Here is a 12,594-nt window from a genome sequence, read left to right on the forward strand (position 1 = left end):
AGGCTCCAGAGATTTAGGCTTCTACGTGCTTACTTCACTTAGGTGCTATTGAAAATTATACCCAAGGTCTAAACCTGAATGGGTGTGAATTAGGGCTGTCAAGCGATTAAAAAAATTAATCGCGATTAATCGCATGATTAACCGCACTGTTAAACAATAATAGAATACCATTTATTTAAATAGTTTTGGATATTTTCTACATTTTCAAATATATTGATTTCAATTACTACACAAAATACAATGTGCGCAGTGCTCACTTTATATTATTATTTTTGATTGCAAATATTTGCACTGTAAAAGACAAAAGAAATAGTATTTTTCAATTCACCTCATATAAGTACTGTTGTGCAATCTCTTTATCATGAAAGTTGAACTTACAAATGTAAAATTATGTACAAAAAATAACTGCACTCAAAAATAAAACAGTGTAAAATTTTAGAACCTGCAGATCCACTCAGTCCTACTTCTTGTTCAGCCAATTGCTCAAACAAGTTTGTTTTACATTTGCAGGAGATAATGCTGCCTGCTTTTTGTTTACAATGTCACCTGAAAGTAAGAACAGGCATTCCCATGGCACTGTTGTAGTTGGCGTTGCAAGATATTTCTGTGCCAGATGCACTAAAGATTCATATGTCCCTTCATGCTTCAACCACCATTCCAGAGGACATGCGTCCATGCTGATCATGGGTTCTGCTCGATAATAATCCAAAGCAGTGCAGACAGACGCATGTTCATTTTCAAAATCTAAGTCAGATGCCACTAGCAGAAGGTTGATTTTCTTTTTTGGTGGTTCAGGTTCTGTAGTTTCCGCATTGGAGTGTTGCTCTTAACTCTTCTGAAAGCATGTTCTACACCTCCCTCTCAGATTTTGGAAGGCACTTCAGATTCTTAAACCTTGGATTGAGTGCTGTAACTATCTTTAGAAATCTCACCTTGGTACCTTCTTTGCATTTTGTCAAATTTGCAGTGAAAATGTTCTTAAAATGAACAACGTGCTGGGTCATCATCCGAGACTGCTATAACATGAAATATATGGCAGAATGCGGGTAAAACAGAGCAGGAGACACACAGTTCCCCCCCAAGGAGTTCAGTCACAAATGTAATGCATTTTTTTTTAAACGAGCATCATCAGCATGGAAGCATGTCCTCTGGAATGGTGGCCGAAGCATGAAGGGGCATACGAATGTTTAGCATATCTGGCACGTAAATACCTTGCAATACTGGCTACAAAAGTGCCATGTGAACGCCTGTTCTCACTTTCAGGTAACATTGTAAATAATAAGCAGGCAGCATTATCTCCCATAAATGTGAACAAACTTGTTTCTCTTAGCGATTGGCTGAACAAGAAGTAGGACTGAGTGGACTTGTAGGCTCTAAAGTTTTACATTGTTTTGTTTTGAGTGCAGTTATGTCAGAAACAAACAATCTACATTTGTAAGTTGCACTTTCACGATAAAGAGATTGCACTACAGTACTTGTATAAGGTGAATTGAAAAATACTATTTCTTTTATCATTTTTATAGTGCAAATATTTAAAATGAAAAATAATATAAAGTTAGCACTGTACACTTTGTATTCCTTGTTGTAATTGAAATTAATATATTGAAAATGTAGAAAAACATCCAAAATATTAAATAAATTTAAATTGGTATTCTATTGTTTAACAGTGCAATTAAAAGTGTGATTAAAAGTGATTAATTTTTTTGAGTTAATCGGGTGAGTTAACTCTGATTAATCGACAGCCCTAGTGTGAACCAATATGAAGTGAAGCCCCCCTATTTGTGCTCATCTCAGCTAAGAGGAGCTCGCACACCGCTTTTATTAGCGCTGTTGTAAAGCTCTTACAACTCATCTCCAGGCAGAGTTGCACCAGTTTAGCTTTGTTTAAATTAAGGTGTGATTTTAAACTGATTTAGTTAAACCAGTGCAAAAGGCTGTGTGGATGTTCTTATTTCGGTTTAAACCAGGTTTTCTTTTCAGTTGAGTTTACATAAGCCCTGTGGCCTGTAGCCCCTACAGAGTGACACCTGTTGGTGAACAGGGAGAAGAGGAGCCCAGAGCTTTGAGAATTCCAGAGGGACAGTGGATCAAGAGGGGAGAGTGCTCTGTGCCCGCAGCTGTTGGTGAACAAGGGACAATGACTGAATGGGCCAGCCCTCATTTACATTTCAGTCATGTGACAGTTTGGGGCAATTTGATAAAAGTTCAGTTAAGTGTTGAGTTTGGGTGAGGGTATCGGAATGTTATCCCTGTCGAGTAATGAAAGTATAAGAGAACGGCACCAAATATGCCTGGGGCTGGGGTAATGGGTCACCCTGACCATAATTCTAATCTGGCATGGTTAACTAGTAGTTCCTGGACAATACTGGACAAGGAGAGAGAGAGGGTGGGTGGCTGGGTACCTACGTACGCCTGCTTTCTGCTGGGAGTGACTCCCTGGGGACAGGGACTCTGTTAAGGGTCCTCTATGCCATTGATTTCTCTCTGAAAACTCAACACAGAGAACAGGGTTGAGATAGCTTTAAGACAGTGAACAAATGCTGAGGCAGCTTCAAGGGGGGTGGACAGTCCTGCAGGGATCAACAGTGTTGAGGTAGTTTGGGCTGAAGCCGCAGAGAGCAGCAGCCTTGCTGAGGGCCATCTACTCAGCACCAAAGCTGTAATCACTTCAGCTGGTTCAGGTAGTAGAGCCCCCGGAGCACTTTCCTTAGGGACTGGAGAACTCTGGAGTCTACCAGTCCTGGACAACAAACTGAGCGGGGTGCTGAGGAGGAGGAAGAGAGGGAAGTGGCAAAAGCTAGAATGCATTGCCTCATCAGCCATTTACAACTGTGACAGAAGGAGTGAAGTAACCGTCTTACCTCATAGATATTGTTTTATTGCCAGATTTCCCAAGTTTATTTTCTGTGCCCCCTCGTCCCCCATAAAGTTCTCTTTGTTCCAAACCTATGGACTCAGTGCTTGTGAGTAGAGCTGGGCAAGTATTTTTCTCCAAAACTTTTTTTTTTTTTGGGGCACAAAATGCAGATTTGGGTTGACGGTAACATTTCACTAATTAGTGTCAATTTCACCAAAGTAATTTCATTTTGGAGCAAGGGAGGGAACTGAAAAAAACCTTTCAAGACATATTGCTTCAGCATTTTTTAAATGGAACATTTTGATTTTTAGATTCAAAATGACTTTTTGTGTTGAAATTGCCTTCGGTTTAATTTTTAAAAATTAAAACATGTACATTTTGTTTTAGCCTGACATGGTCATTTTCCCCAGCTTTTTGAATTGCTGATTTTTTTTTTTATTTTGGGTCAACCCAAAACACATTTTGTTTTTATTTTTCAGAACTGTCAGTGCACTGCAAAGCCAGTTGTTCACACAGCTCTACTTGCGAGTGGGGAAGTATTGTCTATCAAGGATGCCCGGAGGAGGTAATTTAGTTTTCTCATGTTTCTTGGTGGGTGTTTCAAATTAATGTTTTTTAAGTTTTCTGAAGGAATCCCTAGATAATTGAACCCAGCTCCTTTTGCTGCTGACAACACCTAGCAGAAGGGTAACACTTAAATCAATTGGGGAAAGGTTCAAGCTAAACTAAAAGAAGTGACTCCTAACAGAAATAGAGTGTACACTCAGCCTTTTGCATCAGTTTAACTAAACTCATTTAATTAACCTGAAGTATAGGTTTGCATGTAGCCAGGTCTTCATAGGGGCACAGAGAAGATTCACAGCGTAGCCTGATTGTTGCTCAGCTTTCACTGCAGGAAAGATACATTAACTACCTTCTCCTTGCCGCTGTTTTGGCAACTGAGGGTGAAACTCTGGCCACACTGACCTCAACAGGGCCATGATTTTGCCTGGAATATTTTCTCTGACCCTCCAGTTTATGGTTGCCTCTGTTCTCTCCTCCATGATCTGCAAACTGGACTCTCAGATGTTTAAAACTTGCAGCAAAAGATGCTTCCACTCCTCTTCTGCCACTTTCCCATCTGATTCCACACATACACAAACATGCAGGTGTGGTGCACATACACACTTGGGCACACCCTCAAAACTCACACGGCCAAGGGGATCCTGATTAGTGATGTGTGCTAGGAAATGATCTGATGCTGAAAGCCTGAAGGGGGAACTGCAGAATCCACTTCCCCATATATGGCTAATCTTGGAACAGAGATTAAAATGGGACAGTCTCTCTATCCCCCTTCTCCATGGCCCCTTTTGGAAAATTAGGGGGCCTCTCTCCGAGGAGAAGCTGTTGAAAATTGCACACCCTTCCCCCTGAACGTAGCCAGAACAGCAATATACATTTCTGAGGTTTGGCAGCAGCATCTGAAAGCACTTTTTTTGCCAAAGGAGAACTGGCTGATGTACATGGGGGCTGAAGTATGTGTGGGCTTGGGGGACACGTGGGGAGGAGAAGGAAAGAGAAAATGCCTGTACCCCTCTGCTACCCACTGCCACTGCCAATTCTATTCCTCCTTTCCCTCAGCAGCATCCAAATATCGATTATTTATCTCCTGGGGGTTGTATTCCAGTTTTTGGAATGAAAAGTGTCAGCTGAGAGTGAGATTCATGCTTGTATTTTCATTAAGTTACAAAACCAGACAATTATTCATACGATGGGCCTCTTTTGAGTTGAACAAGCCTTTGCAAAAACATATATGGCCCATGTGCTGCCCGCACACACCAGAAATGTTATTGGCTAAGGGAGCAGCCAGCTGAAGCGCTTGGTTTTATGCTAAATTCTGTTCATTGTATTGTTACCTGCTCCTTCCATTTTCCTATTTGTCTGTCCATCTGTTGTCCGTCTTGCCTGACAGCGAGACTGTAAGCTCTTTGGGGCTAGAACTGTCTTGTTTGCTACCTGTTTGTACAATGGGCACACTGGGGGTTAGACGCTGTTAATTAATACTAATACAAATACTAGTAACAAATATCAAAGCTAGCCTAAAAATGTTTGACATTTTCTGTGGAAAAAATTGGACAAAACAAAAAATACCTTCTGTTTGAAAATGTTCACTACATTTTTCAGTTTATCAATTAAACTAAAAGCGAATTTTTTTCTGTATTTAGAAAGCCAAAAGTTTTTCAGGTTTTGTTTCCCCTTCCTCATCCCCTTTCTCCTGCTCCGAAAAAAAAGGGGGGAAGAAACAGAGCCAGAAACTAAAATGTTTTTTGTTTTTTTCTTTAAAAAATGGTACCATAATGAACATTTTTGTTGTGCCTGAAAAACATTTTTTGGGGGGGTTAAACAAGGTTCCTCATAGATGTTGACTAGCTTTACTTGCTGTTTACTTTATTTATTTTATTTATTTTATTTGTTCTATTTAGACTGTGACCCCTTTGAGGCAGGCTGGGTCTGTGTTTGTACAGAACCTAGCACAATGGGGCCCATGACTGGGAGCTACCACAATACAAATGATGATGGTGATCAGGGACGGATTTCCAATGCGGCACGTGCCTAGGGGTGTTGCTGTTCTAGGGGTGCCTAAAAGTTAAAAGTGGGTTAAAAGTTAAGAAGTTAATACATACAGCTCCCCTGCGGGAGGCCGGACTCCTAGCACAGGTTGGTGGCCGCCCAGCGTGTAGGGCTGGAGCAGGGTGAGCGTCCAAGTCAGCCCACCTGGGGGCGCTGTGAGCTGCGGCCAGGCGGGGTGGCTGCTGGAGGTGCTGGGAGCATCCCATTCCCTTCCCAGTCTCGGCTGCCCCGCTGCCTCTGCCCTGTGCCGGGGAGGGGGAGCCACAGATCTGAGGGAAGGGTGCTGCATAAACGGAACCACCCCAGAAAATAGACCTGGGAGGCTTTGTGTGTCAGACACGCACCTCTGAGTCACAATGCCTCTCTGGCTTCCTCCTCAGTCAGTGTGGAGATAGTAATTTACTACTGGCTTGTAACCAACAGCACAAGTCATGTGCTGTACCAGCAGTATATGCTGTGCTAGCTCAACTACCCTGGCCAGCAAATGGGGGCCTGGGGTGCAGCCAAGAATCTGCCAATTACCCCCTTATTCCTATCTAGATAGTGAGCGAGTAGGAAAGCAGCCCCATTTACTCATAGGCACCTGGGGCCCAGTTCCAGGTCCCACTGCAAAGGAGTAAGGGGGAATCAAACGATCTCTTACTCCATTGTGAGGGCACTTAGTCCAAGTAATACGCTAGTTCTTGGACACCATGTCTGATGCATTCTTCGGTATGCTTAAAGTTTTTTCTCTTTGTCAAATTCAACTCCCATCCCCGACATAATTTGAATTTGCTCGGTGCTACAAGACTGAGGGTAATGTGTTTTCTTAACTAGAGCAGGCTACGGAAAGCATTTTTAGTCTGAGGCCAGGCCCACACTAGAAGCGTTGGCAGCAGTGGCAGTGTTGGTTAGGGGTTTGTGATTGTTATGACAGCAAAAGCCCTAGTGCAGTTATACAGGCATAAAAGTGCTTTTGCTTATTTTGCCGGGGGAACCAGGCTAAAGTATATGCTCCCTTGCCAGTGGAAGTTGCATCTATGCTAGGAGGACTTGACTGTATAGTTACACAGGTATAGCTATGTCAGCAAACCTTTTGCTGGTGTAGACTAGGCCTTAGTCCAGTAACTGGAACGCAGCGATGCATGGAAGTGGAGGAGCAGTGTACAAAACTTTTTAGGAGTAAGCCCACGAAGGGCCAGATACCCAGCTGGTTTAAAACTGTGTAGCGTCACCTGAGTCAATGGAACTCTCTCTGATTTACACCGGTTGGGAAGTCTGCTCCTGAATATTCAACAAGCACTTTAATTCTCAGTGTGACTTCTCAGAACAAGCACATCATTCTATATAATGAGCAGTATCCTTATAAGAAAAAAAAAAAAGAGGCACCCTGTAGCTAGAGTTTGGGTTTCTCAAAGTTCTGAAGTAACAGATGTTTCTACAGTTCCTAGGGCTGGGTGAACCGGTTCAGATAATGTGTGTTGATGTGAGCCCAATATTTGGATAAGTCCCGGTAAGCATCATTCTTATGATTCCTCCTCAGAACCAGGCTTCTGAACATTTCAGGGTTCATCCATTCAGGTCTTTAAAGGTGTATTCATGCATGACTGAGGCCCCCACTGCCTTTATTCTGACCTGATCTCTAAATGGAGCAGAAGGGCTGATCATCCATAAACCTGTCATGGCTATTCACAGTAAATGTTTGGTTGAAGTATTAATTTCATGTTCCATAGCTGCAGAGGGGAACTGCGCTGCATACCTTTGGAAATACTTCCCACCCACCAAAACCCATCAAATGTTACCATTAGCTCTTGCATGACATTGCAGTACAGAAACACAAATATCCAGTGTTCTTCTGTTCTACATTACAGCTTGAGGTCCGCCTCTGTCGCTGTTAGTACACATTCTTAGTTCTGATTCCCAGTGGCATCTCTCTTGGCTTCTTATTCATTACCCAAACAACTTGGCTAGCAGGGGCCTATTAGTGGTTTAGGTCATTTGGAACACATGGTGGAATCTTATGGTAAACCCAGAGACACTTATGGAGGTGTAATATCTTGGTTTTGGTTCCCTCCACATTTTCATAGCACTGAGGCCAAAACCACAATGAAGGAGCAAAATTTGGCAAGGAAGGTCAACCCCAAACTCATTACAGAGCAGTTAGACTGTTAAGAAGAGATAAAAGAAGAAAAAAAGCTTCTATGTCCTCCTCAATTGCTTGTTTGCTGAGATTTCTTCTTTCTTTTGTGGCATGGGTTCCCAGGCATCTTATCCCACTAGCCCTGGCAATGGTGCGTGCCTGGGGAGAGCCGAGACATTCTTATTAAACCTATGATTGGATCATACAGTTTGCTGGTCCAAGTGGAAGTCCTAAGGCTTTCATGCATCCCTTTGTTAATAGTCATGTTTCACCATTTAATCTCATTGCTCTCTTCCCCCTTTTCTCTCAGCAGCTGCACAACTTGCAACCAAGAGGGTAAAGCCAATTGCAGCCAGTCTGCATCAGTGATCTTGCACTGGTCACTAAAAGCTGCTGAAGCAAGACCCACTATATCTTGGCACCTAGCTAATGAGCACTGCCCTTACAGTGCTGCTTGTCCTGGAAGTCCCACTTTGCTCATCAGCCTGGGTCTTTCACGGGACAGTGGCGTGAAGCTACATGCACTAGGCTTTTGGTCTCAAGAACATGATTCAGATGCTTTGCCGTAATTCAGAAAATATGGAGACAAAAAAAGTGCTTGTGAAAATATTCACTACCCAATGGGAAAATAACTGCCAGCAATTCCATAATATCTATCAGTACCTTGTCAGCAGTGATGTCACAACACTGGCTATTCATAATTTCCAAGGTTGTGCTGTCATTCCCAGAGCTAGTGTGTAGCATTGTTTACTAGAGTGATCTGGGATCTAGATGACAAGAAGATCCAGAGTGTACCCTAGCTATGGGTAGATAGTTGCATGGGCTACTAAATACCCTGCTATCTACAGACTGTCAAACTTCTTGTGTAAAGAATACCACATTTGCCCAACCTGTCCATCTGATCTATGGTTGAAAAAGTTAAGGTTATAAATTGGCTTAGTAGGGGGGAAATGCCCCATTTTCTTGATCAACATTTGAAATTTAATCAAAACTTTGAAATTTGAAATTCGATAGTAGGTCCAAATATAGGGAAATATTTCCCCCAAAACCTTCAAAAACATTTCCCCCGTTTTCAACAAAATTTGAAATGTTGACAAAAAATGTGAAATTTTCCACCCAGCTCTAGTTATAAGACATAGTCCAGCCCAAAATGGGTATAGCTTTGACTTAAGGTTGAAGGATGTGTAGAGAATCCAAAGAAATTCACACAGCAGCAAGCAGAGTGGCAGCAAGATTGTCAAAAGATAGAAAATATCTCCATGAGGTGAGAGTATTGGCTTTGTGGGACGAGGCGGGATTCTGAGAATCCTGGCTATGACAGAATTGGATGGGAGACAAGATTATGAGGCAAGAGGACTTCCTTTAAGAGAGGCCTGGGAAAAGGTGATGAAGAATGACGGCAGAAGCCATGCAATGAAACATTCTCTGACCCAAGTGATAGTTCAATCCTTTAAAACACGACACAAGCGTCACAGCTTCACTGCATGAAATATTCTGGGTAATTTGATATTTGCTATCCAACATGCCTTGTTACTCAGATTTTAGCAAACAAATTACCGAACAACCTCTTCCTCTTCTCTCTGCAGCTTTGTCTTCACGGGGAAAAAAAGGTGTGTTCTTAATTTGCTAGCTAACACATGGTAACTAACATGAGATAAAATCCGAATGAAGACAGGGCAGTTGCAGGTTTAACATGATCCGTGTAGTCTTTCTGTTTAGGAGTGAAGCTGTGTTGTAGGTGATCCTCATAAAAAGATTCTTTTGAAGCTTCAAGAAATGGTGTAATGGCCAGCCTCACAGTATGCTCATCCAGTAAGAGCTTGCTCTGGTTACATCACATTTCTAACCTGGCATTTCATTGGTTGAGTGTTTTGTCACTTAATAATCTGATAGTTTAAGGGTTGGAGCTTTGTGGAAGCCCAGAACTTCATCTCTCCATAGCATACACTTCTTGATATCAACTTTTTTTTTTCTAAATAACTGGGGATTTTTAAGTACTATTGTTCCAAACACAGCAGAGATTAGGGGTAAGGCTGTACATCTCAAAAATCAACATCTGGATGAATGTCAAATTTTGTCACATTTGGGGTCAGCATTTGACATGGTCTAACCAGTGCCTTGAATGGGCGTTTTGCCTGAGTAAAGACTGGGGAGACAGCGTAATTTGCACTTACATTTGTAGAAAAACAGTGCTTCCATTAATATCAGATTGGGCTGTTAGCTCTCAGTCCCTATAAACAGAAGAAATCCTGGAAAGGAAGGAGGGTTTGGATCAGAACTGAGCCTTAGACAGGTGCTCCGTTCACCTTTACATCTGAGCAGCTGCTTCCTTTGCATGTGCATGTATTGGTGTGTGTGTTTTAGTTCCAGTCACTAAGAATGGGAAAAATCCACCCTACCCCCCCAACTTCTGTGGATGCCTGGTTGATGATCTCATTCATTAGGCCCCTGTTACCCTGTTGCCTGTGAGGAAATGGCTCCGTTCTCCAGCTGAGGGCAGGAAGTGTCAAAGGGATTCTTTAGAACTGTCTGAAGAGTGTTTCCCATGGTGTTATGTTTATACTCACCGCAAAGCCACGGGGAGATCAACCTTTCAGATGCTTTTGATTCAACACGCTTTGGCACAAACCACTCACCCTTCATCTGCTTTTTGAAGGGAAGTTTTGAGCTTGGACTCTCTTCCCAAACATGTGGAGCCTGCCCTAGTACTGTGTTCACAGGGCTAAATTCTGGCTCTGTCCTGCGTGGGGATGTTAAGGCAGGAGAAAGGGGATCCAGGAGCTTCTTGTCCCCTTCTCCTCAAAGTGTATGCATGCAGGAGCCAGGCAAAGTGCTGACCTACCACGGCCCTGAAATCTAGGTGATGAGGCAAGCTAATGCCCTCGAAGGTACTGGACTGCCTCAGAGAGGCAGGGTCAGCTGATATGGGGAATGGATTGCCAGCTCAACGGCCCTCATTCGTCAGAAGATGAGGGGGAAGCAACCATTGCCTCTCTTTGAAACAGCAGTAAGGAGCACTATAGGACGCAGTTGGCTGGGAAATGATTGAAAATTGAACAATTTTTGCTTTTGTTTTCAACAAGCATCCCCAAGAATGTTGATGAAAACAGAACTTTTCTGGTGACAATTCCACTTTACTGAAAAGCCGTTTTCTGTCAAACAAACAAATATGTCAACAGAAAACTTTCGATTACTTCTGCTATGAAGCGTGCCTCCTCCAGACCCCCAGAGCAACTTTACCATGCTCGGTCAAAACGGCTCCCAAAACCTCCACTAGGACTCTATTGTTCCACTCCATCCCCCCAGCCCTCCAATGTTCCAGGAAATTTTGTCAGGCGTGAAGGCCCAGCACTTCTATTAACTGAACATGCACCCAGCTCAGGGTGACTGTGCTCTGGCTTTTGGAAACATCTAGCTCACATTGGGCATGCTCAGAAGCTTCACATTGGCATAGCCACTCCCATACTAATATTATACATCTCATTTGCATAGCCACAGCCATCTTAGTAACGTGACACATTTGCTTCCCTCTTTGCCCCTCTCCCCATAAAATATTAGAATTTTAGCTCTTATAATGCAATTGTTAAACCAGGGGAGTTTCACTCTGTTCCATTTTAGCTTCCCTTCCAGAATATTATTAATTAAATAAAATGAAGTTTATTACCTACTTACCTACCTACTGCGCTCTCTCCCCCCTTTTTCTCTATCTACCAACTTTTAGGGTTATTACCACAAAGGCTTGCACAACAGATGTTAAAAGCCAGCAATTTAAATCAATGTCCATTTTTATTAGAAACAATACTGAACTTTTTTTCTAAGCCCCACATTCCAGTCTCCAAAGTTGAGATAATCTTCTGAGGAAGCTAATGGGCATTGTTAATAGCTGGATCAAATTTATAAAGAGTTAGGGGAAGACAAACAGGAGAGCAGGAGATAACCTTCAGCAGGAAAGTTGTGACATTAAAACATCATTCCAAGGTTCTGTGGGTCTCATGCCAGCCACTTCATTCATTCAAGGTAATTCAGAAACACGATGTTTTATTATTTGCAAGGATTCTTTCTGTTTTGTCTCTACCAGAAGTTGCTGACTAAATTGCCCATTGCTTTTAGAATAAGATTTAATATGTTTAGTGCCCATGGTACATGTAATACAGAGCTATCTCCCAGCCACCTGTGTTACATGTGCTTTGTTTTAGAAATCTAACCTGTGCCACTGTTTGTGATGGATTTATTGTAATGTCACCACTGTGATATTATAGTTAAAATTAAAAAGTGATCTCCATCTTTTTCCAGTTGCTTAAAATTAGAGAGAGGTCCTGGCTGGAAAGTATGGCTCTAGAGCCAAACCTTCCCAAACTTCTCTAGACTGTTTAGTGCAAGGAGATTTCTTCATCAAATTACAGAGGTGGGAATCAAGTGTAAAGATCTCGGGCCTGAGATGCCACCTCTCTAGACCTTATGCCATTTACAAATGAGCAAAAGGAGTGCAAAGAAGGTGTACAGCCCTGCCAAGTCAGGCCACTGTATGCTTTGCCCAATGGCATCTGTTACAGGTGTAAAGGATGACACAAGGTGCAGGGCAGTGGCAAATCAGGCTCTTGGTCCAGATTTGGATTCAGACGTCTCCAACGTTCAGGCTGTTCAAATCTGGGTCTTCAGTTCAAGTTCGTCAGTTTGTATAGCTTTCTCAGAACCTCTCCTGGTTGAACTTGGGGGGAAGTTTCAGAAAAGTCCATTTTGGAGTGATTCAGTGATGAACAGAAAAGGGATTTCTACCAAAGACATTTTCTGATGCTTTTCTTTAACTCAGATAGCTTTGTTTTAAAACCTTTGATGTGTCATTTCCATCGCACTGGCTTAGGAGTGGTGCCTTTGGCATGTTTCAGAGTACTTGAGATTTGAAATAACAAAGTCATGGGTGTTTTAAAATAGTGGATAGCAAGGACTTGTAGCATATTCCATTCTGCAGCTTCAGAATGTTCAGCGAGATTACCATGCTGCACGTGAT

Source organism: Emys orbicularis, chromosome 4 (genome assembly GCF_028017835.1).
Source record: "Emys orbicularis isolate rEmyOrb1 chromosome 4, rEmyOrb1.hap1, whole genome shotgun sequence".
Classification (NCBI taxonomy): Eukaryota; Metazoa; Chordata; order Testudines; family Emydidae; genus Emys; species Emys orbicularis.